Source organism: Bombina bombina, chromosome 9, assembly GCF_027579735.1.
Source record: "Bombina bombina isolate aBomBom1 chromosome 9, aBomBom1.pri, whole genome shotgun sequence".
Classification (NCBI taxonomy): Eukaryota; Metazoa; Chordata; class Amphibia; order Anura; family Bombinatoridae; genus Bombina; species Bombina bombina.
In genome coordinates this window covers 129,950,037-129,976,533 of record NC_069507.1, presented here as the reverse complement: position 1 = coordinate 129,976,533, position 26,497 = coordinate 129,950,037, and the positions used below count along the sequence as shown (strand labels likewise).

At 38.6% G+C, this 26,497-nt stretch overlaps 1 protein-coding gene across 1 annotated transcript in view; it reads right to left on the bottom strand.

Moving 5' to 3' along the window:
• LOC128640063 (uncharacterized) overlaps positions 1-24,856 on the bottom strand; it is a 248,683-nt gene extending 223,827 nt beyond the window's left edge. Inside the window, exon 1 of the mRNA XM_053692382.1 lies at positions 24,839-24,856. The gene's annotated coding sequence lies outside the window, so the exon portion shown is untranslated. The remainder of the gene's footprint in view (positions 1-24,838) is intronic.
• Positions 24,857-26,497: the final 1,641 nt, after the last annotated feature.

Genomic DNA, 26,497 nt, shown 5'->3' with positions numbered 1-26,497 from the left:
GTTGGGAATGAGAATATCCAACAAGGAATGGATGATCCGTGGACTGGATACACCTTACAAGAGAAAAACCTTAATTCAAGTACAAATCGCCCTTCTAACCTGCCAAAAAATAGTAACATCATTACATGATATAAGGAAATCTAGGAGCCTAGTAAAATATCAGCTTCTCTGACATACAATTAAAAAAACCTTGCTTTAAAATAAAGACCAACATAAGAGGAACACGTTAAAAAACAGTGTATTAACACAATATTAAGCACACACCTTAATCAAAGTGTATTGACACAATTATCCAGTCTGTAAAGCACATAAGCAATATTAATAATAAATGTAATTACATACTTAATTCTTTGATGACCAATACATGGGAGCTATAGGTTACTTACAGGGATATTAAACCTGTCAGGTATAATATACAGTGCTGGTACATAGTAATTTTCTAACAAGCCATATATAAGGCTAGGAATTGTTTAGAAAATATATTCATACCCAGCTGAAAGTCCTTACAACAACCTACAGCTACTGTTATATCCAACTAATGAACAACATAAACAAAACGAATACTAATGTAAAGGAGATGTGTTTTTAAATAAAGTGAGAACAGCAAAACACACTAGAAAATAGCTGTCTTTTTTAATTAATAATAATAAAGGTTATATTTTATAATTTACCCTGAATCTACTAATACTTGAGATATATATATTACAGTGTATAGAAGCATACCCTTTCTGACATAACTCACACCACTTTGACTTATGTCATTTCAGTCATAACAACGAAGCCTGTCTCCCCTCTTTGTACAGACGAGAGCATAGTGGAGCAATATCTTTTTGGAGTTTGGTCACCTCTGCAGAGAAATCTTGGAAAACTAACAGCTTCTTTACCTCAAAGAGCAGGTCCCCAGTATGGGCTCAGTATGCTTGTAACAGAGCGAGTTTCTCCTAATAGTTGAAACATTTATAGATTACTTGGCATGGACGAGAATTTAAGGTTTCCCGGCCCTTGTCTCGGCCTATGCGATGAACACGCTCTAAATCTAGAGGGAGGGGGTCTGGATTCATTTTCAGCAGCTTGGGAAGTGTTAATGCTGTAAATTCAAGCAAATCTTTATTCTTCACCGTTTCAGGGACACCAACCACACGGAGATTATTTCTCCGGCTACAATTTTCAAGGTCATCTACTTTGTCCTGCAACTCTTGGTTTTGAGGTAGAAGCTGTCTTACTGAGGTGGAGGTTTAGGTTTGCCTGTCTTCCACATCTGATACACGTTGCTCTACTTGAGAGATTCCAGTAGAGAATTGGTGTATTTCACTAGTGAGAGTGTCTACTCCCGCCTGGAGGGACTCCATCTTTGACAGAAAAAATTATTTGAGTTCCTGCAGCAGAGCAGAGGAGTCTGCCGTAATGACATTTGATGACTTAGGGGAGGGCGGGGATTCAATATGTGGTTCTGTTGCTGGCTTCTTCTTGTCTGAGTGTTTGTTTCTGGATTCCATCTTTCCCGCCAGTGAAATATTGATCTAGCTTCATGCAAAACTTGTACTAGATTGCTTGCAATGTAGATAAAGTTCACTTGTTATGACTGCAAGTGTTCTCTAGATGGCAGCACAGGACTATATATCCACAATCACAAAACTTTCATCCAGCCACCCGAACAAATGTACTCCATATCCTGCAGTTTCTCCTTACTCTTCTTTGTACACAAGTCTCTTGTAAATAAATGTCTAGCTTTGTATGACACAGACTGCAGATATATCTCTGTTCTTGTTTTTATGTAGGGTTATAGTAGATGGGGGAGGGGGGAACAAGTGTCATGGGTCTCTCCTTAAGCATGAATGTTTACTAGAAGGAGTGTGTCTGTTTATCAGAGTAAGGATGACAATCCCATAGCAGAATAAACTGTGTGTTTATATAATGAGCGTCCCAACACAGCTCCACAGTGATAATTATGGTGCTTTCTTTCCCAAGGTGCAGTACTCCTAATATTAGAGGGTTTGTTAGAGATGCTCCCAAATATTTTGTGCCATATGTAGGAAATAATTGTCATATGTTAGGATTGTTTATTCTCAGATTCTACTGTTATTCCCCTTTGTGCTCTGGCTCCTTTGCTCCCCCTTTTTGCTGTTGGTCTGTTACTTTTAAAGTTATGTTTGTTTACTTGAATAGACCAGCTATGTGGTCTATACTGACTCACCCTCCTCTGCTCCGGTGTCGGCAGTGAGAATAGCTCCTCAGAAGCACTGAACGAGCCGATGCGGGTGCTGAAGTGAGGGGGCCTCAATCCAAGATGGCGCCCGTGACTTGCGCTCCGTTGCACACTTTTGCCTTCCAGGGGCAAGGGCGATATTAGGCCCTTCACACTTCATTGCCGGTTGGGAATGACGTCCACAAGGTTGCCCAACAAGGATGGTGTGTGGGGAAAAGAGACCAACAGCGGAATCAAGGCTTTTAACAGAGCTTAGTGTGTGGAGCTCTTTCTCCTGGCTGCCGGTCCGTTGCTCCACCCACCGGAGGTCGCCTCACACAGTTTTTATTTTAATTTGTGTGTGATAGTTTTGTTGTTATTTTAATTAATGAAGTAAAAGTTATGTTTTAACCAAACCGGAACACTGCCTGTTTGAAGTCTGGGCATAGAGTGGTTGGGGCATTCTGCCAGTGGATATTTCTTTATCCACAAATTGCTGTTTATATATTTGCTATCTGTCTATAGGAAACATGCAGTCCAGGTGTTTAAGATGTTGCTGACCTCTCCTTATAGTTGACAGTTGTGCTCCACAAAAATACTGGACAAGGTCTACCTTAGGCACCAACCTTGACCATATGTGTTTTATCCAACAGAGAAGTGACTGTATCCCCTTGGATGCCAGCAACAACAAAAATGTTTCTAATTATTAGGCTTTTAGTAATACTCACAGAGCATTAATCTGAACTCCCTTAACAGAGTAATGTTTTTACAACCCATCGTTGACAGTAAACAGAGCACTGAGCAGTGATTTTTACCTTGGTGGATCTATGTAACAAAAATAGAGCTGTGTAACACTGTCCTTGGCTGCTAAAAACACAGAGGGCAGTACTGCCAATTTATTCTGTGCAATATTTATAACATAGAGGAACAGAGGAGGTCTCTAAAACGTAGCTTCCACTTAGGAAACATTAAAAAACTGGACATTTACGGCCAGATTTACAAGTGAAGCGCTAATTAACGCTCCTGCTCGAGTGTTAATTGCACTAGAATTAGGATTTGCGCTCGTATTATAAGTTGAAAGTAAACAGATTTTGCTCTAGCGGTAACCTGGTGAGCGCAAAAAGCTGAAGTTAGAATATTGCCTGCACGTTCACTTATTCCTCTATAGAAGTCAATGGAGAGAAAAAAATTTGGGGAAAAAAACACAATTGCATATTCACAGTAAACCACAGCTCTGAGGATGCGGTAATCATTCTAGCGTAAAACGCAATTTCAACTCATAATACGAGCGCAATTTTAACCTTCCCACAAACGATCACTAAAAAATCCGATACTGCTTGTGCGCAAACGTTTGTCCTTCACTTGTAATCTGGACCCTTAAAGTTTTACTGGACACATTGCTGAATTATTGTAATGTCCGGTTGAATACTGGACACCTGGCAACCTTAAGTGACTCAGTACTACATATTCCTAGAGACCATGATATTACAACTTTGTTACGCCCTTTGCAACTGTGGAATATTTTATGAAACATCTGCAGTTTGTTTATAGACTGTAAAGTCAAAATTACATTTTTACATTTTAGATTGAGTTTGCAATTTTAAACAACTTTCCAATTGACATGTGTTATATAATTTGCTTCATTCTCTTGTTATCTTTTGTTGAAAAGCATTGCATAGAAAGGGTAGCAATGCACCACTGGGAAAAAGTTGCTGATTGGTGGCTGTGCATATTTGCCTCTTGTCATTGGCTCACCCTCTGTATTCATCTAGCTCCCAGTAGTGCATTACTATTGCTTCAACAAATTTGATAATAAAAGTATATTGGGAAGCTGTTTAAAATTGTATGCTCTATCTGACTCATGAAATAATTTTTTTTTACCTCTCCTCATGAAGACCTTAAAGACTTTCTTGGATGGGACGTATAAATTAAATCTTCCAACAACTGCTATATATAATGCAGGCGTTACCAATCCTGCTGCTCGATATATATATATATATATATATATATATATATACAAAAAGCATTTACAGTTATTTAGTACATATAGGGCTAGATTACAAGTGGAGAGCTAAATTATTGCGCTCCCCCAAACGGGTAAATTTGCCAATTTGCAGGAGTGCGATAATTAACTAGCCATTATAAGTGTATGATTATTTCTACCACGAGGTCACGGTAGCAATTAGTGCTCTGAAATCACTAAGCAGTTTTGGGTTTTAATGTTGGTGGGAGTGAGGTGTTAGAAAAAAAACGGCACTAAAAAATGTGCCTTTACATTGCAGTCAATGGGAACGGTGTGTTCTCAGACTGCAATGTAGATATATATGTATATTTTTTATATACAGTATATATATATATATATATATATATATATATTTATTTATTTATGTGTTAATATGTGTATTACACATATTAACACATAAATATATATATTTATATATATATATATATATATACACATAAATACACATATATACACATAAATATATATATTTATATATATATTTATATAAATATTTTAAAATGCTGCTCTATGCAAGGTTCTGATGCCGTCTGTGTCAGCATCAGAATAAGGCTCCCATAGGAGCCTATGGAAGCACGCTCTCATGAGCGCAATGTGAACGCGAGCTCGCATTCGCATTGCGATTTACTTGTAATACCAGTGCACATTATCATGCCCTGGTAATACGAAGTGGAGCGCTTACATGGCTTGCACGCAAGTGATATTTAGCGCTCCACATGTAATCTGGCCCTTAATTGGGATAAAAAGCACTCTAGTATAAATAATGAGTGATGCTACTTCTTAAAGTTCAAGGAGGTCTCGGGGTTCCAAATATAGAGTTGTATAGAAATGCAATATTCTTAGGTAAAATATTAAACAGGTGCGTGCATTTAGATACTACATTATGCGTTTCCTTGGAGCATAAGATCTATCACCGTAAACATATAGGTAGAATGTGCTGGCACCCACATCTGAATTCACCACAACCCTTAGCCCAAAACCCTCTAAACCTAGAAACAATCAAGGTATGTAGAAAAATAAACAAATCCCATTCTTACATTTTTCTACACATTCCTGTTGACATCTCTAGATGAGAATGATGAATTCCCTTTTGAAAGTTTGAATTATTGCAACCAATGAAACTAAACTCAGAGATGCCCCAGAATTATTGGAATTGGAGTTTTATCATTGTCAACATTAACCAATGGAAACATATATCCTTATATCTAAATAGTATCTTGATACTCCTCCCATTGAGACTTTATAAGGATATATGTTAATAATATCTAAATAGAGGAGGATATGTTAGACCCTTTATCTAGCAAAAGTTTTATACCCTTGAGTGCCCGATGAAGGAGAAATTTAAGGTGGAGATAAATTCATTCTATTAGTGAGTACTATGTTTTTGTCCTTAAAGGGCCACTGTAAGTAAATATTTTCTATGCCTGTTACTAACTAACTACCCCAAATACGCTTTTTATCAATAGCATTTCATTAACATATCTCTACCGTATATCAGAAATCTTGTCTGCAAATTTAATTGTTTTCCAAACCCACTCCGTGGGTATCCTTTGCTCTGTACCAATCCGTTTACAATACCTAGGTTTCAAAATGGCGCTTTAAACACAAAGTTATTGGTTTAAGTATTTTGAACATGCAGTGCTGAAAATAGTGGGCAGGATAACGTGACATCATCGGCGAATAAAAGATATAACTTTTAGAACATTATGAAACTTCGTTTTGGAGAAAATATAGGTCAGTAGGTTTTAATTAATGTTTATTAACTTTAATATGTTAGTTGTTTAGCTTAAAAATTATAACAGAAAGTAATCCTTTAATCTCAGCAGGAATTGTTAATAAATGTTGTTTGCTATATTGTTATGTTTATCTTAAAATGATTCAGTTCTGTTCATCTTATTGTATTCTTGTGCAGTGAAGTTTTCTTAAAATTATCAATAAAGCTGAATTGCGGACAAAGAAAAAAATGTTTCATGTCCCTTTAATAGATATTTATGTTAAGTTATGGAGATGTGTTTTCAATATTTTTAGGAATATGCCAAGAGTTTATTTGTGTAATGTGACACATTTTTCATTGTCATTTATTTTTTAAAATATCTGATTATTGCTGTTTTGATTTCCTCGATCATGAAAAGTCATTGGAAAAAAAAATTTTTATGCTTACCTGATAAAACTGACGAACTAGCTGACAATCCCTTCTCCAATCCCTCTTGGAGAAAGGATAATATCCTAGGAATCCTGACTTTACTCCATGAGTAACCCTTGGATTAACACCAATGAAGATATTTACACCATATCTTATGATCGATTTTCCTGGTGACAAGCTTTCGAGCCTGAATTAAGGTATCAATGACCAACTCGGAAAAACCACGCTTTGATAGAATCAAGCATTCAATCTCCAAGCAGTCAGACGCAGAGAAATTAGATTTGGATGTTTGAAGGGACCTTGAAGTAGAAGGTCCTGCCTTAGCGGCAGAGTCTATGGTGGAAAGGATGACATTTCCACCAGATCTGCATACCAAGTCCTGCGTGGCCACGCAGGAGCTATCAAGATCACCGAAGCTCTCTCCTGCTTGATCTTGGCAATCAGACGAGGGAGCAGAGGAAACGGTGGAAACACATAAGCCAGGCTGAAGGACCAGGGCGCTGCTAGAGCATCTATTAGCGCTGCCTTGGGATCCCTGGACCTGGACCCGTAACGAGGAAGCTTGGCATTCTGATGAGACGCCATGAGATCCAGTTCTGGTTTGCCCCATAGTTGAATCAACTGGGCAAATACCTCCGGATGGAGCTCCCACTCCCCCGGATGAAAAGTCTGCCGACTTAGAAAATCCACCTCCCAGTTCTCTACTCCTAGGATATGGATAGCTGAGAGATGGCAAGAGTGAACCTCTGCCCATAGAATTATCTTTGAAACCTCCAACATTGCCAGGGGGCTCCTTGTTCCCCCCTGATGGTTGATATAGGCTACAGTCGTGATGTTGTCCGACTGAAATCTGATGAACCTGACCACAGCTAGCTGAGGCCAAGCCTGAAGAGCATTGAATATCGCTACTTAGTTCCTGAGTCCACGAACCCTGAGCCTTCAGGGAGTTCCAGACCGCACCCCAGCCCAGAAGGCTGGCATCTGTCTTTACTATAGTCCATTCTGGCCTGCGGAAACTTATTCCTCTGGACAGATGGACCCAAGATAGCCACCAGAGAAGAGAATCCCTGGTCTCTTGATCCAGATTTAGTAGAGGGGACAAATCTGTGTAATCCCCATTCCACTGATTGAGCATGCAAAGTTGCAGTGGTCTGAGATGTAGGCGGGCAAACTGAACTATGTCCATTGCCGCTACCATTAAGCCGATTACTTCCATACACTGAGCCACTGACGGACGAGAAGTGGAATAAAGAGCACAGAAAGAAGTTAGAAGCTTTGACAACCTGACCTCTGTCAGAAAATTTTTAATTTCTACTGAATCTATCAGAGTTCCTAGGAAGGAAACTCTTGTGAGAAGGGAGAGAGAACTCTTTCCTTCGTTCACCTTCCACCCGTGAGACCTCAGGAATGCCAGAACAATGTCCGTATGGGACCTGGCAATTTGAAAAGTCGACGCCTGTATCAGAATGTCATCTAGGTAAGGGGCCACTGCTATGCCCTGCGGCCTTAGAACCGCCAGAAGGGACCCTAGAATCTTCGTAAAGATTCTTGGTGCCGTGGCTAACCCGAAGGGAAGAGCCACAAACTGGTAATGCCTGTCTAGGAAGGCGAACCTGAGAAACTGATGATGATCTCTGTGTATCAGAATGTGTAGATAAGCATCCTTTAAGTCCACGGTAATTTGTGGACTTTTTGTGAGAAAAAGTCCACGGTAATTTGTGAGAAATTTGTTTAGGATCTTGAGATCCAAGATTGGTCTGAAAGTTCCCTCTTTTTTGGGAACTATAAACAGATTTGAATAGAAGCCCTGCCCCTGTTCCTCCTTTGGAACTGAGTGGATCACTCCCATAACCAGTAGGTCTTGAACGCAACGTAAGAATGCCTCTCTCTTTATCTGGTTTGCAGATAATTGTGAGAGGTGAAATCTCCCCTTTGCAGATGAAGCTTTGAAATCCAGAATATATCCCTGGGAAACAATCTCCAGAGCCCAGGGATCCTGGACATCTCTTGCCCAAGCCTGGGCGAAGAGAGAAAGTCTGCCCCCCACTAGATCCGGTCCCAGATTGGGGGCTACTCCTTCATGCTGTCTTAGAGGCAGCAGCAGGTTTTTTTGGCCTGCTTCCCCTTGTTCCAAGCCTGGTTAAGTCTCCAGACTGGCTTGGACTGGGCAAAATTTCCCTCTTGTTTTGTAGTAGAGGAAGATGAAGCTGTGCCACTCTTGAAGTTTCGAAAGGAACGAAAATTAGTCTGTTTGGTCCTTAATTTGTTGGACCTATCCTGGGGAAGGGCGTGGCCTTTTCCTCCAGTAATATCAGAAATGATCTCCTTCAGTCCAGGCCCGAATAGGGTCTGCCCTTTGAAGGGGATATTGAGAAGTTTAGACTTTGAAGTAACGTCAGCTGACCAGGATTTAAGCCATAGCGCCCTACGCGCCTGAATGGTAAAACCTGAATTCTTAACCGTTAGCTTGGTTAAATGAAAAACGGCATCAGAAATAAATGAATTAGCTATATTAAGAGCTTTAAGCCTGTCTAGGATATCATCCAACGGGGTCTCTACCTGTTGAGCCTCCTCAAGAGACTCGAACCAGAAAGCCGCTGCAGCAGTGACTGGGGCAATGCATGCAAGAGGCTGGAGAATAAAACCTTGTTGTATAAAGATTTTCTTAAGGAAACCCTCTAATTTTTTTATCCATTGGATCTAGGAAAGCACAACTGTCCTCGACAGGGATAGTTGTACACTTAGCTAGAGTAGAGACTGCTCCTTCCACCTTAGGGACCGTCTGCCACGAGTCCCGTGTTGCGGCATCTATAGGAAAGATCTTTTTAAAAGCAGGAGGGGGAGAGAACGGTACACCTGGTCTATCCCATTCCTTAGTAATAATTTCTGAAAACCTCTTAGGGATTGGAAAGACGTCAGTGTAAACAGGCACTGCAAAGTATTTGTCCATTTTACACAATTTCTCTGGGACTACAATAGTGTCACAGTCATCCAGAGTCGTTAAAACCTCCCTGAGCAACAAGCGGAGGTGTTCAAGCTTAAATTTAAAAGCTGTCATTTCAGACTCAGACTGAAGTAACGCCTTCCCTGAATCAGAAATGTCACCCACAGATAGAAGCTCTCCTGCTTCGGCTTCTGTACATTGTGAGGGTATATCAGACATAGCTACTAAAGCGTCAGAGAGCTCTGTATTTGTTCTAGCCCCAGAGCTGTCTCGCTTTCCTTGTAACCCTGGCAGTTTGGACAATACCTCTGTGAGGGTATGATTCATAACTGCCGCCATGTCTTGTAAGGTAAACGCATTGGACGCGCTAGATGTACTTGGCGTCACTTGAGCGGGAGTTATAGGTTCTGACACGTGGGGAGAGCTAGATGGCACTCCCTTTTGTCAGTCTGAGAAACCTCTGGTGATAAATCTTTAAAAGCCATAATATGGTCTTTATAACTTATAGAAAGGTCAGTGCATTTGGTACACATTCTAAGAGGGGGTTCCACAATGGCTTCTAAACATAATGAACAAGGAGTTTCCTCTATGTCAGACATGTTTAACAGACTAGTAATGAGACCAGCAAGCTTGGAATACACTTTAATAAATGTGAAAAAGCAATTATATAAAAACGGTACTGTGCCTTTAAGAGAAAAAAACTACCACATAAACTGCAAAACAGTGATAAAAAGTAGTAAACTCTACGAAATTTTTACAGTGTGTATAAGGGACTAAAGCAGCATTGCACCCACTTGCAAATGGATGATTAACCCCTTAGGCCCAAAAACGGATTAGAAAAACGTTAAAACCGTTAAACAGTCAAACACACTGCCACAGCTCTGCTGTGGCTCCTACCTGCCCTTAAACACGATTTTTGCTGGAACAAAACCCCCTACAGTGGTCCTAGATGCCAGAGGACTCCTTCAGGGAAGCTGGATGTCTCAGTCTGAAATTCAACTGCGCATTTAGAGCGCAAAAATAGGCCCCTCCCACCATGCACTCAATGTCAGAGGGCCTTAAAAAAGTACTCCTACGAGCAATCTAACTAGCCATGTGGAAAACTAGGCCCCAAATAAAGATTTATCACCCTCAGAAAAAAAACGTTTTTCTATAAACCATGCAAACGTTTTTACACTAAGTATATGAGTATTAACATGAATATTACCCTTTTTTGCAAGCATGATCCCAGTTGTTGTTAAATCACTGTATCAGGCTTACCTCAAACATACCAGGCACTGTCAGCATTTTCTAGATATTATCATCTCTCTAGAAAAAAATATACTGAACATACCTCAAAGCATGTAATCTGCAGACCGTCCCCCCAACTGAAGTTTTCTTTCCATACTCTTCAGTTATGTGTGAAAACAGCAATGGACCTTAGTTACAAACCGCTAAGATCATCAAACCTCCAGGCAGAATTCTTCTTCGAATTTCTGCCTGAGAGTAAAACAGTACAACGCCGGTACCGTTTAAAAATAACAAACTCTTCATTGAAGGTAAAAACTACACTAAGTCACCACATATCTCTTGATACTTCCTTTCTTGTCGAGAGCTGCAAGAGAATGACTGGGGGTGGCAGTTAGGGGAGGAGCTATATAGACAGCTCTGCTGTGGGTGTCCTCTTGCAGCTTCCTGTTGGGAAGGAGAATATCCCACAAGTAATGGATGAACCCCCTGGACTGGATACACCTTTACAAGAGAAATATTTTTGATAATCAGAAATAATTTATTAGTGTACATATCACACATGGGTGTTTCTACTGATATATATAGAGTTGGTATAATCATCTGACATTTCATCTTAACATCTATTCGGCACTAATACACATAAAGCTCTAAATAATATGATGCATATGAAGGATACAGGTAATGTCAATAATCAAAGGTGTTGTTCTGTATCATGAACATACTCACATGTTGTTTTGAAGCGGGCTTCCTCACAGAATCTCCACACACCCATCATGATGTTCTGTCTCCTCCACCTCCAGAACCAGGTCCGGTTGTACTTCTCCCAAAAGGTCATCTACCTGCACTGGATGTGCAAACAGTACCACACAATTATGAGCTTAATGATCTTTGTGGAGCAGTAGAGCAAGATCCCACTGAACTAATCTAAACACCTGAAATGTGATTTGAGTACCACAAAGGTCCATCATCCAGTTACCCTCTTTATAGGCTCTCTCCCCTGGACTTGAATTTTGTGTGACATGTGTGTGCACCCATGCGCTACACCCATGGGAGTGGGAAAGCAGTGTGAGGCCATAACAGAGAGGGAGGAAGGAGAGATGGAGTGTTTTGGTGGACAGAAGCACCACATACAGCACCTTGCATGCAGAGGCCAGCAAGCCAACTTTTCTGCCATGAACTCTTTTCTTGTCAGCCTTTCTTACATACTGACCTGACCACTTGTGTCTCCTCTTCTGTCATTCTTCTCTCAGTCTGTATGCTTGCCAATACTCATAGGTCACATGTCCCCTTTGAGTGAGTGTTTCCTATTGCTGGTTGATTGGGTTACTTGTGTGTGTGGTTTTTTCTAAATTGATGATGATAATAATGATGATGACGTATCATTTAATATTTGCCGCAAATTGATCATCATCAAAAAGGGCCATCACATGTTTTTAGCATGAGCAGAACCATTTTGTTTTTGGGGCCCAAGCATGTGCACGTCAGTGATCAATAGTAGGGATGGAATAGTCGCAACATTCAAAATTTAAAACAAATTTTATACATTTATCCATTCAAATCAAATTATAAAATGTTTATCAAACATTCTAATTATGAAAATTTGGTATTTTAATTTTAATTAACATTTGTTAATATTCATTTGAATATTTGAATTTTATGTTTATTTTCTAATATAAAATAGAACTTTAAAAAGCTAATTCAAAATAATGCAAATCCACTTTGATTTTAAATGTTTATAATATATGGAATATACACATTCGAAATTATAATGTGTATATTTGAACTATTATGAACATTTGAATTCAATAGCAACATTCAAATTTGAAAATATTATTCAAATTTTTCATTTGTTATACCAACTTCCACTCTCTTACCTGGCACACCCCTAGGGATGGGCAAATGTGTTTTATATTCGAATTTGAATGTTAGAACGAATGTTATTGTAGAAATTCAATTTACATAATAGAATGTCGATAAGAACGAATATTCTTAAAAATTCTATTATCGAATGTTATTTATAGTTTTCAAATGTCACATTCAAATATTACATTTATAAAACACAATTGTAGACTAAAAATACTATTTTGAATTCGAATGTCACATTCAAATTTGAATGTCATTCGAATATTACATTTATAAAACACAGTATTAGACTAGAAATAATATTTTGAATTCAAATGTCACATTCAAATTCGAATGTCACATTCGAATTTGAATATTACATTTATAAAACAGTATTAGAGTAGAAATACTATTTCAAATTCAAATGTTAAATTCAAATTCGAATGTTACATTCAAATTCGTATGTAGCATTCGAATATTACATTATTAAACACAGTTGTGAACTAGAAATACTATTTTGAATTTGAATGTGACATTCAAATGTGACTTTCGAATTCGAATATTACATTTAAAAAACACAGTATTAGACTAGAAATACTATTTTGAATTCGAATGTGACATTCGAATGTAGCATTTAAATTTGAATATTACATTTATTAAACACAGTTGTAGACTAGAAATGCTATTTCAAATTTGAATCTTACGCTCAAATTCGAATGTCACATTCGAATTTGAATATTAAATTTCGAAAATGAATGAATACATAGCTAAACATTCTATTATTCGAACGAACATTTTTGAATTTTATTGAAAAGTTTGTAAAATGAAAATTTGAAAATAGAATGTTAGACTGTTATACAAACATTCAAAATTCGATTCGAACGAATGTATCAAAATTCATTTTAAATTTCAAATTTTTAGAAACATTCGCCCATCCCTACACACGCCTAAACGGATCACCTCCTTTAAACTCAACTTCAGCCTTAACGCTATATAGAGAAAATCCTCTAGACCCTTGCCTGGCGGGGAGATATTTTCACTGTGTCACCCTCTTGGTGGCGGGATCATTTTGGAAGAAGCTGAAAGGAAATTACTGGCCCTATCAACTACGGCTCTGGTGGTGAAGCATCCTAGAATTACAACAAGAGTGCTGTTTTGTGTTTTTTTTATTTCATGTCATTTATTACAATATTAATGATAACCAGTTTACAAAATAGAGAAGGCATTCTGATCTATAGAAGATAAAGATGGAGTTTCAAGTTCAAAGATACATTATAATTTGGTGGAATTAAATTAAACATGTAAAAGCAATAAATGTGGGTCTTCTTAATTATTCATACTTAAGAACACAAAAAAGAAAATTTATGCTTACCTGATAAATTTATTTCTTTTTAGACACGAAGAGTCCACGGATTTCATCCTTACTTGTGCAATATTCACCTCCTGGTCAGCAGGAGGAGGCAAAGAGCACCACAGCAGAGCTGATAAATAGCTCCTCCCTTCCCTCCCACTCCAGTCATTCGACCGAAGTTAGGAAGAGAAAGGAAAAGCCAAGGTGCAGAGGTGTCTGAAGTTTACAAAAATGAATAACCTTTCTCAGAGAACAGGGCGGGCCGTGGACTCATCGTGGCTAAAAAGAAATAAATTTATCAGGTAAGCATAAATTTTCTTTTCTTTTTAAAGACACAATGAGTCCACGGATTTCATCCTTACTTGTGGGGTACAATACCAAAGCTATAATACACGGATGATAAGGGAGGGACAAGACAGGGAACCTAAACGGAAGGCACCACTGCTTAAAGAACCTTTCTCCCAAAAACTGCCTCAGCAGAGGCAAAAGTGTCAAATTAATATAACTTTGAAAAAGTGTGAAGAGAAGACCAAGTTGCAACTGTGCAAATCTGTCCCACAGAAGCTTCATTTTTTAACGTCCCTGAGGAAGCAACAGCCCTCGTGGAATGAGCTGTAACCCTTTCAGGAGGCTGCTGTCCAGCAGTCTCGTATGCAAAACCTATAATGCTTGTCAGCCAAAAAGAAGGGGAAGTAGCCGTAGCTTTCTGTCCCTTGCGTTTTCCTGAGAAAACCCCAAATAAAGAAGAAGACTGACGAAAGTCTTCAGTCGCCTGCAGGTAAAAATGTAAAGCACGGACCACCTCCAAATTGTGCAAAAGTCTTTCCTTCTCAGAAGAAGGATAAGGACACAAGTAAGGCACAATAATCTCCTGATTAATGTTCCGAACAGAAAACAACCTTAGGAAGAAATCCTAATATGATATGCAAGACTACCTTATCTTCCTTAAAGAAAAAGATAAGGAGACTCATACTGAAATGCCGAGAGATCTGATACTCCCTGAGCAGAAGAAATAGCCACAAGAAATAAAAAACCTTCCAAGATAACAACGTAATATCTAGGGAAAGCATAGGCTCAAACGGAGCCCCTTAAAGGAGATTGAGAACTAAATTAAGACTCCATGGAGGAGTAATTGGCTGAAACACAGGCCTGATCCTCACCAAGGCCTGACAAAAAGATTATACATCTGGGACATCCGCCAGACAATTGTGAAACAAAACAGACAATGCCGAGATCTGACCCCTTAGGGAACTCGTCGATAAACCTTTCTCCAAACCCTCTTGGAGAAAAGATAAAATCCTAGGAATCCTAACTCTAGCTCATGAGCAGTCCTAGGATTCACACCCGTAAAAAAGTTTACGCCAAATCTAATGGTAAATTCTTCTAGTTACAGATTTATGAGCCTCAATCATGGTCAATATGACTGAAATCAGAAAAAAAAAAAACCTGCTTGGATAAAATTAAGCGTTCAATCTCCAAGCCATCAGCTTCAGAGAAAACAAAATTTGGGCCTGAATAGGAAGGTGCTTCCGCAACGGAAGTCTCCAGGGTGATAGAGATGACATCCCCACCAGATCTGAATACCAAATCCTGCAAAGCCAGGCCGGTGCTATGAGGATCACCAGGCCCTGTCCTGATTGCTTCAAGCAATTACTTGAGGAGGAAGAGCAAATGGAGGAAAAAGGTATGCTAAACTGAAGGTCCAAGGGGCCGTCAGAGCAACTATCAGTTTCGCCTGGGGGTCCCTGGATCTTGACCCAAATCTCTGGAGTTTGGCATTCTGACGCGATGCCATGACATCTAATTCCGGCTGACCCCACTTGAGAATCAGGCTGGAAAACACTTCCGAATGGAGTTCCCACTCCCCCTGAAGATAGGTCTGCCTGCTCAAGAAATCCCAGTTGAGCTAGGCCAGAAGAGCATTGTAGATCGCTCTTAGTTCCAGAATGTTTATGGGTAAAACAGACTCTGACTGAGTCCAAATTCCCTGAGCCTTTAGAGAGCCCCAGACTGCTCCCCACCCAAAAAGGCTGGCATCTGTTGTCACAATCACCCAAGAAGGATTGTGAAAGCATGTTCCCTGGGAAATATGATCCAAAGACAACCATCATTGTAGAGAGTCCCTTGTCTCCTGCTCTAGAAGAAGTCGAGGGGACAAGTCCGAATAATCACTGTTCCATAGTCTCAGCATGATAGACTGCAGAGCTCTGAAATTGAAGCGAGCAAACGGGGTGATGTCCATTGTTGCCACCATCAGTCCGAATAAATCCATGCCCTGAGCCACTGATGGTCGAAGGAGTGGACTGAAGGGCTAGACAAGTATCTATAAACTTTAATATATTGACTTCTGTCAGAAAAATCTGCATAGACAGAGAGTCTATCATGGTTCCTAAGAAAGTTACCTTGAAATTAAGGAACTCTTTTCTAAATTCACCTTCCAGCCACGGGATCTTTAGGAAGGACAACAGCAAGTTCATGTGGAATCTTGCTAACTGAAAGGACGACACCTGAACTAGAAAGGCGCCACTGCAATGCCCTTTGATCAAAGCACCGCCAACAGGGATCCCAGAACCTTTATGAAGATCCTGGGAACTGTAGCGAGACCGAAATGAGGCGCCACAAACTGAATGTGATTGTCCAGAAAAGCAAATAATCTCCAAGCAGAGAGAGTCCCTAGTCCTAAAGAACTTGTGATGATCCCTGTGAATGGGAACATGGAGATACGCGTTCTTTAAATCCCCTGTTGATATAAATTGATCCTCCTGGATCAAAGGAAGAATGGAACGAATTGTTTCCATCTAGAAGGACGGTATCCTGAGAAACCCTTTTTTTTTTTTTTTTACTCTTGAGGTCTAAAATTGGGCTGAAGTTTCCCTCTTTCTTGGAAACCACGAACAGAAAAGAAACAAAACTTGATTGAGAAGGAGAACCTACCCCCTTATGGATCGGGTGTACTCCCCTCATGTTGTGTCAGCAAATTTCTTAAACTGATTTCCCCTATACTAAGTCCGATAGGGTCTCCATGCTTGGAAGGAGGAATAAAGAAATTCCCTTTCCACTAAATTACCTTAAAGGGGCCTACTCACGTAAAGACCCTTCCTATTGCGAAAGATATGTCTGTCCATAGAAACAGACAACGCAACAAACCAGTATGACGCCGCACTGGAAAACAGTAGTCACACCAACCGCAGGTTGACAATGTAGCCCCTCTAACTATTAAAGGGACAGTCAACACCAGAATTGTTGTTGTTTTAAAAGATAGATAATCCTTTTATTACCCATTCCCCAGTTTTGCACAGCCACCACGGTAATATTAATATACTTTTTACCTCTGTGATTACCTTGTATCTAAGCATCTTTTGACAGCCCCCTGATCACATGACATTTTATTTATTATCTATCGACTTTCATTTTAGCCAATTCACAGGTGTGCTCACAATGTTATCTATATGGCTTACAGGAACTAGCTCTCCCCTGCTGTGAAAAGCAAATACAAAAGCATGTGATTAGAGGCGGCCTTCAAGGGCTTAGAAATTATCATATGAGCCTTCCTAGGTCTGGCTTTCAACTAAGAATACCAAGAGAACAAAGCAAAATTGGTGATAAAAGTAAATTGGAAAGTTGTTTAAAATTACATGCCCTATTTGAAACATGAAAGTTTTTTTTGGACTTGACTGTCCCTTTAATCATAGGGTCCGTCATTTTAGTAGAAAAACCTACTGGTATCTGAGCCACCTAGAGAAGCAAAAACTTCGTCAAGAAGCTCCTGGTTAGATAAAGGAATTTACCTCATTCAAGACTGAGAATTCCTTGTCCGGAATTACCGAAAAAACTTCCCCCGTAGCTGCAGGGAAGAAACATTCGAAATAAACACCACTGAGTCATTCACCCTATTCTGAGTAAAAAAGGCCTCCTGCTCAATTTTTTACCAACAGCGTGGGTAAAAGGAATAGGCAAGGTAATAAAAGTAAAGCATACATTTTTAGTAATACTTTAGGAGAAATTTCACTATGCTCCTAAGCAGTATGTGCCTAGCAGAAGAAGGATTGAAACAAGTCCATCCTCATCAACTAAAGATTTCTCAACAAATGAGAAATAGAAGCGGAATGATAGAACCGCATTCGAATCCAAGCCTAAAACAAGAGACCTCTAGCAGGACCTCTTGGACCACCTTGAATCGTAAAAGATGGATTACACAAATAAACAGCTGGATTCTTTAACAAAATTAGCACATAAAAAATGTTACTGTCTCTTTAAAAGTTAAAAAGTAACTTTTTATTTCTTGTGTGCAGGGAAAAACGAAATTATCATGCAAACATTGCAGAACTTATTAACAACGTTATTTCTTTGTTCACAGACATCGCTTATGACTTTGAGCAAGCGATGTCTTGTGCAGCAATTCCTGATGGAAATTGTAAGGAAACGCAGGGCACTGCATGTGAGTTGGAAATTGTAATGTATACTTCTTTAATCAATCTGCCTCACATATGGCAGAATACATAAAAAAGACAGTCTGAATTATTTTACAAAATTAGCACATAAAAAATGTTACTGTCTCTTCTTGTGTGCAGGGGAAAACTAAATTATCATGCAAACATTGCAGAACTTATTAACAACGTTATTTCTTTCACAGACATCGCTATTAACATATTACCAGCGTAGCTTGTTTTATATTCTTACGTGGTCAGACATGGTTGCATCTGTATGAAAAAATTGTCAGGACTATTAAACTCTGTCTACACCTCAGCTTGACCCAGCTGAGGCGTCAGACAGCCTCTCTATACTAGTGCCGTCTTGAGCGCAATAATTAAATAAGTATTCCTTCAATTCTTCCGATAATCGGAAGTGCCATAAAGGAAGTGTGTCTGAAAAAGCTCCGCCCCTCGTGGGTGTTACTCAAGCCATCTCCCGGACGCCATAGATAGAATAAAGGCACCGGGAGCAAAAGGATAGGTCCTACTTAATGTAAAAGAAGATCTATACTCTAGTCTGATAGTACTCGCGGAAACACCACTCCCCGTTATTACACAAATAACTAAGTAAAAAAATATAACAAAATCTCCCGGTCGACATTTTTAAGTATAGACATCTGGGACAAACGGACATACTGAACAGATAAAGTTTAAATAGCTGCTCAGTCCAATCCTACATGACCGAAAATCCTTGTTTACAGTGTTTCCTCTGGTTACTAGATGATCTGAAATAGAATCTTGCACAGTTTCTATGTCGTCAGCACCCTTAGGCTATATAGACAACTCGTCACAGAGCACACACTCTTGAAAGAATATTAGCTTTAGTACCACTAATAAGACCAGTCTCATACTGCACAGTTTCTCAATGTAAAACATGTCAGTGCCAACGTCCTAGCTGCCATAATGTCCCCTAATAACTAGGGAAATCTGAGTTCAAGTTCAATGAGGTCTGATGAAAATTAATAAAGTGCCCCAACTTTTTTCTGAGATCCTCAATCCCCAGAAATAAAGTTAGCACTTACCTCATTTTCTGCCTGGCAGCAAGGCAGTTCTCAGTTTTAAGAGGTCCTCTCCCTCCCATGGACCTGGAAACAAACGAGAATCCTGAGTAAACATCCATCAGGTTTTCTTAGTCAGGGCAGCATCAGTATGGGAGGCGCAGTGAGAATTATGTCCCACAAGTTCCCATTGCTCTAAAGCCACCAAAAGCTCTACTGTAGAGACTGATATGGACTACGGCTACACCCTAAAACAAAGCAGCACTCTCTGGTACTACTTTAAAAATAATAAACTCTGGATTGAAGAATCTAATCTAACACCTCAATTTACCTCTTCCTATAACTAACGTAGGCAAAGAGAATGACTGGAGTGGGAGGGAAGGGAGGAGCTATTTATCAGCTCTGCTGTGGTGCTCTTTGCCTTCTCCTGCTGACTAGGAGGTGAATATCCCACAAGTAAGGATGAAATCCATGGACTCATTGTGTCTTTAAAAATAAATATTTATAAGGGGAACCTTGTATCCAAGCTTCAGTGTGCGGGGGGGGGGGGGGGGACTGCATGAAGAAGGATCGGATAGAAGAGAGATCTGATGGTACACAGAAGACGGAAGATGGGAAAAAAAGGACCTCCACCATCAAGAAAGAAGAGGAGCTCCACCTGAGCTGATCCCATAGGACCTGGAGTCAAGTTGAGTGAGTAGAAACATTGGGGGGGAGTTTCCTTATGTTTTTATTTTTTGGGCAAAAAAGCTATATTCCTTTAAGGGCACTGCCCTACCAAATGCCCTTCTAAGGGCAATGCCCAACCAAATTCAGTGCAACCGTTTTTTTAATAAATTGCTTTTTTATTTTATGGATAAAAAGTGCTATATTCACTTTAGGGCACTGCCCTACCAAGAGCCCCATTTCAGGGCAAACTTTTTTTAGGATAGGGTTTTGTTTTTTTTACTTAGGATTTTTTTAGAATATGGCGTTTTTATTTTATGGGCAAAAGAGCTATATTCACTTTAGGGTGCTGCCCTACCAAACGCCCTTATCAGGGCAATTGTTAGAGTAGGTTTTTTTTTAAGGTAGGCTTTTTATTTAGGGGGTGGGGGTTACTTTAGTTTTAGAATAGGGAATTTTGTGCCAAGTAAAAGAGTTTAATCAATTTAGCCACAACTGGGTATTTTTTATTTTTGGTTGTGCTTTATAGTGTAGGGCTAGTTTGCATTGGGGGGTTGTGGTAATTTAGGGGTTAATAGGTTAGGGGGGTTTATGGCCATATAGGGGTAAAGTAGTGTAGGAGTAGTTTGCGGTGGGGGGTTATGACTGTATAGGGGTTAGCACGTTGGAAAATGTATTCCAGTGGGCTATTGGCGGTTTATGAGTTAATAGGTTAGGAGTTTGCGGTGGTGGGTTATGTCGGTTTAGGTGTGCATAGGTATATTTATTAGGCTTGTTGCTATATATTTAAAATGGATCATTTACTTTACATCGCCAATGTCAGTGCTGATGCTGCCAGCATCGCCACTCATTGAGATATATAGTAATACGCCTCTCACTGCCTTTAAACAGTAATATCGGCACTTTTGAATATTTCACAGAAATAAAACCTTTAGGAAAAGTTGCTCACCCAAGCTCTATTCCATTAATGAGTAATGTTAAACAGGTGCAAAACTACAATACAATTTAAAATATATATATATTAAGCAAGAAAGAGAGGTGTTTCATTAAGAACCCCCCATAGTTACCAGCACACTGGTTTGTTAATAAATTAAGGACATTTTTTAAATTCTACAAAAGGCAAAATTTTATTATAGAATAAATATATACCATGTTAAAAATAGAATCAGAAAAAAATCCTAATGGCCCCTCACAAATATAGCTAAAGCCGGCTATAGAGTATATTTTTATACCTATATAAGCAGTCCTGAAATTGCCTCTGTTAATGAGTCTGAGGTAATTAGGACCCAGTTTGTTTGTCTGCTGCCAATACTTTTTAGGAAATGGCTGCAAAATGGAAGCAGGGTACTTACCTGTTTGTGGTTTGCAATGGGGCTTCTTTTGTACATACGTTTTAATCAGTTTGTTTAGTAAGATTTTAACGTCATCTTTGTGATGAGGTTATCAGTGGTGTCTCCAAAACTTAATTATTAGGGGGCACTTCCCAGAGGCCCACTTGTGTTTTGTGGGAAGGGTTGTGACAGGACAGGAGGGACATGTGGTTAGTGGGTGGGGCTGGGAGGAGCTGGGGGAATCGAGTACAGATAGGTGGTGGAAAAACCGAGAGACAATCACAGTTAGGGGGGTATATGGAGGTGACACCACTGGCCGGTATCCTTCATAGTTCAACATATTCTATGCATTGAGACATGGCCACCCTTAGCATTTGTGGGGCCTTGGGCAAGAAAAATGTGTGGGCTTCACAGACCAGTCCCCTTATTCAACTCCCACTGTATGCCCTGCCCCCTGTATAGCCCACCTCTGTCCCAACATTCAGTACAGGATGTACATTGCACTTTCTCATACCCTCACCCCTGATGACAGTGCAGGCCCCACGAAAAAGGGGCTGTGCCCCTCGCAGCCTACATTAAGATTTTAATGATTAAGATACTTAATTTATTATAATTGGAAGTGACACAACTCGTGGGACAAGGGGTAGATTCATTCTTTACGATTCTGCAATTTTCAGGTTGTGATGTTGCACCAAGTTTTTTCTACACGTTATTACCTTTTATGAGCAGGTTTTATTGAATCTATGCCAGTATATTAAATAAATGCAAATATTATAAACTAATAAAAGTTTTTTTAAGACAATTATAAAACCAGGTAATAAAACAACAGCTTAGCTATAAAATAATAAATGATATGTAAAACTCAGAGTTACTAATACAGAAATACGTAATTGTGCAGATCTTGCAGCAGGCTAAATTGGCCGGCAGCCAGTATGTCAAATTAAACATACTTCTATGAAGTTAATCACAAAGCTGCCTGACGGGAAAAAAAAAAAACTCGCAGGCAGCCACAAGTGTTTGCAACAAGTATAGTGAATGCACGTGAAAAACACTAAAGTGAAACTTAAAGGGACAGTAAAGTCATAATTAGACATTCATGATTTTAAACAACTTTCCAATGTAGTTATATTATTTAATTTGCTTCCTTCTTTTGTTATCCTTTGCTGAAAGCTTTATCTAGGTAATCTCAGGAGCAGCAAAGAACCTAGGTTCTAGCTGCTGATTGGTGGCTGCACATATATATACCGATAGTCATTGCCTCACCCATGTGTTCAGTTAGAAACCAGTAGTGCACTGCTGCTCCTTCAATAAAGGATACAAAGAGAATGAAGAAAATTTGATAATAGAAGTAAACTGGAACAGTGTTTAAAATTGCATGTTCTACCTAAATCATGAAATATATTTTTTGGGTTTTGTGTTCCTTTAAGGTTATGACCATTTAAATAAAAGAGTCAAGGGCTTGTAATGTGAAGGAAAGGAGTATGCAGGAGCCAATGAAACGCCGGCTAAACTTGAGGAGAGATGATTTTGAGCAGAGGTAAAATGTCCGTCGATGTGCCTATGTAGTTAAAGGGACATGAAACCCCAAAATTATCTTTCATGATTCAGGTAAAGGATGCAATTTTAAACAACTTTTCAATTTACTTCTCTTTTATTTAATTTGCTTTGTTCTCAGTGTCCTTTGTTGAAAAGCATACAAATGTAGGTTCAGGATCTGGGTGCTGATTGGTGGCTGCACATATATGCCTATTGTCATTGGCTTCACTATGTGTTTACCTAGCTCCCAGTAGTTCATTGCTACTCCTTTAATAAAGGACATCAAGAGAATGAAGACAAATTGATAACAGAAGTAAATTGGAAAGTTGTTTACAAATGTACACTCTATATATGAATCATGAAAGAAAACATTAATGTCCCTTTAAAAGTCACTGTAGTAAGGAATGTGGCAAAATATAATTATGGTTTCAATTCAAATAGAGAGTAGTGAAAGGGTGGCAGGAAAATGTGAATATGCGATACTGAAACTTCTAGTGTCTACACAACAAAAAACAGAAAAAGAAACTTGATTTCCGATTTGTTGTATTTCTGCGTACAGTGGCAAATGTATTTTCTAGTTAAATTTGTTTTTAATTTGTTGAGGTCCATTCATCATTGAGTGAATAGAACTACTGACAGTATGTGTGTGTCATTCTATATGCACAAATTCAGTTTCAAATTTATCAAAAAAGGGTCCATTAAAGGGACACTGTACCCAAAGTTTTTCTTTCATTATTCAGATAGAGCATGCAATTTTAAGCAACTTTCTAATTTACTCCTATTATCAATTTTTCTTCGTTCTCTTGCTATCATTATTTGAAAAAGAAGGCATCTAAGCTTTTTTTTTTGGTTTCAGTACTCTGGACAGCATTTTTTTATTGGTGGATGAATTTATCCACCAATCAGCAAGGACAACCCAGGTTGTTCACCAAAAATGGGCCGGCATCTAGACTTACATTCTTGCATTTCAAATAAAGATACCAAGAGAATGAAGAAAATTTTATAATAGGAGTAAATTAGAAAGTTGCTTAAAATTTCATGCTCAATCTGAATCACAAAAGAAATTTGTAGGGTACAGTGTCCCTTTAACATAACCAATAAATAGCAACCCCTTAGTTGACAGATGTTTATTATCACCTACATGCATGTGTTTTTTCTCTCTCTTTTAATCTTAGTTGGATGTATAGAATTTGAAAAGCCCAGAAATCATTTGAAACTTTGCATGAAAAGTGTTTTCTGACTGACTGATGGATTATCCCTATGAAAAATACGTTTTAGAATAAATTTGAAATTGAAAACCAATGAGATGTAGGTGTGTGTTAAAGGGACAGTCAACACCAAAATTGTTATAGTTTAAAAAGATAGACAATGCCTTTACTACCCATTCCCCAGCTTTGCACAACCAACATTGTTATATTAATATACTTTATAACATTTAAACCTCTAAATGTCTGCCTGTATCTAAGCCACTACAGACAGCCTCTTATCACATGCTTTTTATTTGCTTTTCACAACCAGAGATTGCTAGTTCATGTGGGCTATATAGATAAAAATTTGCTCATGTCCTTAGGTTGAGCACAGCACACTGAACAGCACTAATTGGCTAAAATGCAAGTCAATAGATAATAAATAAATAGTCATGTGATCAGGGGGCTGTCAGAAGATGCTTAGATACAAGTTAATCAAAGAGGTAAAAAGTGTATTAATATAACTGTGTTTGTTATGGAAAAACTGGGGAATTGGTAATAAAGGGATTATCTGTCTTTTTAAACAATTACAATTTTGGAGTTGTCTGTCCCTTTAACTACTGTACCAAACGGTTTCTGAGCTTCCACTAATTTTCTTATATACAGTATAGCCCAGATTGCTTACTTTATTATACACAGAGCTTTCTGGGCACATGACTATCCAAGATGGACTTTAACCTTTTATTTCTCTCTAGGTTTGATATGATTTAACCACAGAGGATTGTTTTACTTTTCTGCTATAAGGACTGAATTTTAAAGGGACAGTATACACTAATTTTCATCTAACTGCATGTAATAGACACTACATTAAAGAAGAATATTCACAGATGCTGATCTAAAAATCCAGTATAAAACCTTTTAAAAACTTACTTAGAAGCTCCCAGTTTAGCACTGTTGATGAGGTTTGGCTGGGACACCCAGTAAAAGGGGCTGGGAATTCAAGAAGAGCAGAGACTTCCCCCTCTCCCACTTCCCTGCAAATTAAAAGACAGCATAAACAGGAGCCAGCTGGAGTCTGTAAATGCATGTATACATCTGACACTGTGGGGCTTGGTTAGGAGTCTGAAAATCAGCACAATGTTATTAAAAAAATAAGCAAAACTATACATTTTTATAAAAACACTCCCAGGTTGGTTATATAAATGAATCATCTACAAAAAATGTGTGCAAAGAAAAATTTAGTTTACAAAGTCAAATTTAAGTTTTTACAAAATCAAAGAGAGGCTCTGCTGTTCATGCTGATTTTTTTTTTTTTTTTTTTTTTTAGCTTTACTATAAATCGTGACGTGAGGCACTTGTGCAAACATGAATCTTCTCAATCCCACTTCCTTTTGTGGGTTATGTTTTGCAAGATTAAATATGTTTGCTTGTTATTCAACCACATGAAGTGCTTTAAATATATTTTACTTTAGGTATTGAAACTAATATTTCATGTTACGGTTTACATATCAAGCTGTATATTTCAGACTCTTTAGCTGCAATTAACTGTTCTCTGTTACTAATTAAATGTTTTTAATATGCAACAAATTGCCATTGTTTAATTGTAACCTACACCTGATTATTATAAGCATTTAATTATAGACTTCTAATATGCTTCAAGCTAATATAAATTCAGCGCAATTTCTATACAGTGCTATAAAAATGTAGTCTGCATTAAAGGGACAGAATACTGTAAATAGTTTTTCCCTTAACGTATTTCCAATGACTTGTTATACCAGAGTATAGAATGTATGATAAATTGCATTTTCAGGTTTATTTGTGCATATAAATAAGCCGGTTTTGTGCTTTTAAACCACAGCCTATTCAAATGGGTTTAGCTTGCAGGTAAAATCAGATCTCATTATTTTATCACTTTGTGTACCGAAGGTGGATTCTTTCACCACCCAGCCATTTTCGGAATCCACCGGGATGCAGCAAAGGGAAACAGAGCATTACAAAAGCAACAACTAACCGCCTGCATCAAGTATTAAAAAAAAAAAAAGACTGCACGAAGTATTAACCCATACACTGCAAACCATCACATCGCTAAATAATAAAGTAATTAACCCCTTAATCACTTAAACATCAACCACCCACATTGGAATACACCTAATTACCCTATTAACCTCTAAACCGCAAAACCCCTACATCGCAATCAACCTAATTATCCTATTAACCCCTTAACCGCAAAACCCCTACATCGCAATTATTATTATTATTATTATACTTTATTTATGAAGCGCCATCATATTCCACAGCGCTGTCCATGGATACAGATAATTTAAATAAAACAATAATATAAAACTTCTAAGACTAAGAGATAGGACAGAATTTACAAACACATACAGGAGGAATCGAGGGCCCTATTACAGTGGGATCTTACAATCTAGAAGGGTAGGAGGTTGAGAAGCATGAGGTGAGGACTGCAAGATTGAGAAAGATGTTAATGCAGAGTTAGATGAGAAAAATGTTGTTAGGTAAGACAAATATTATTGAGTTGGGTGGTAGGCTTCCCTGAACAGAAAAGTCTTCAGGGAGCATTTAAAGGAA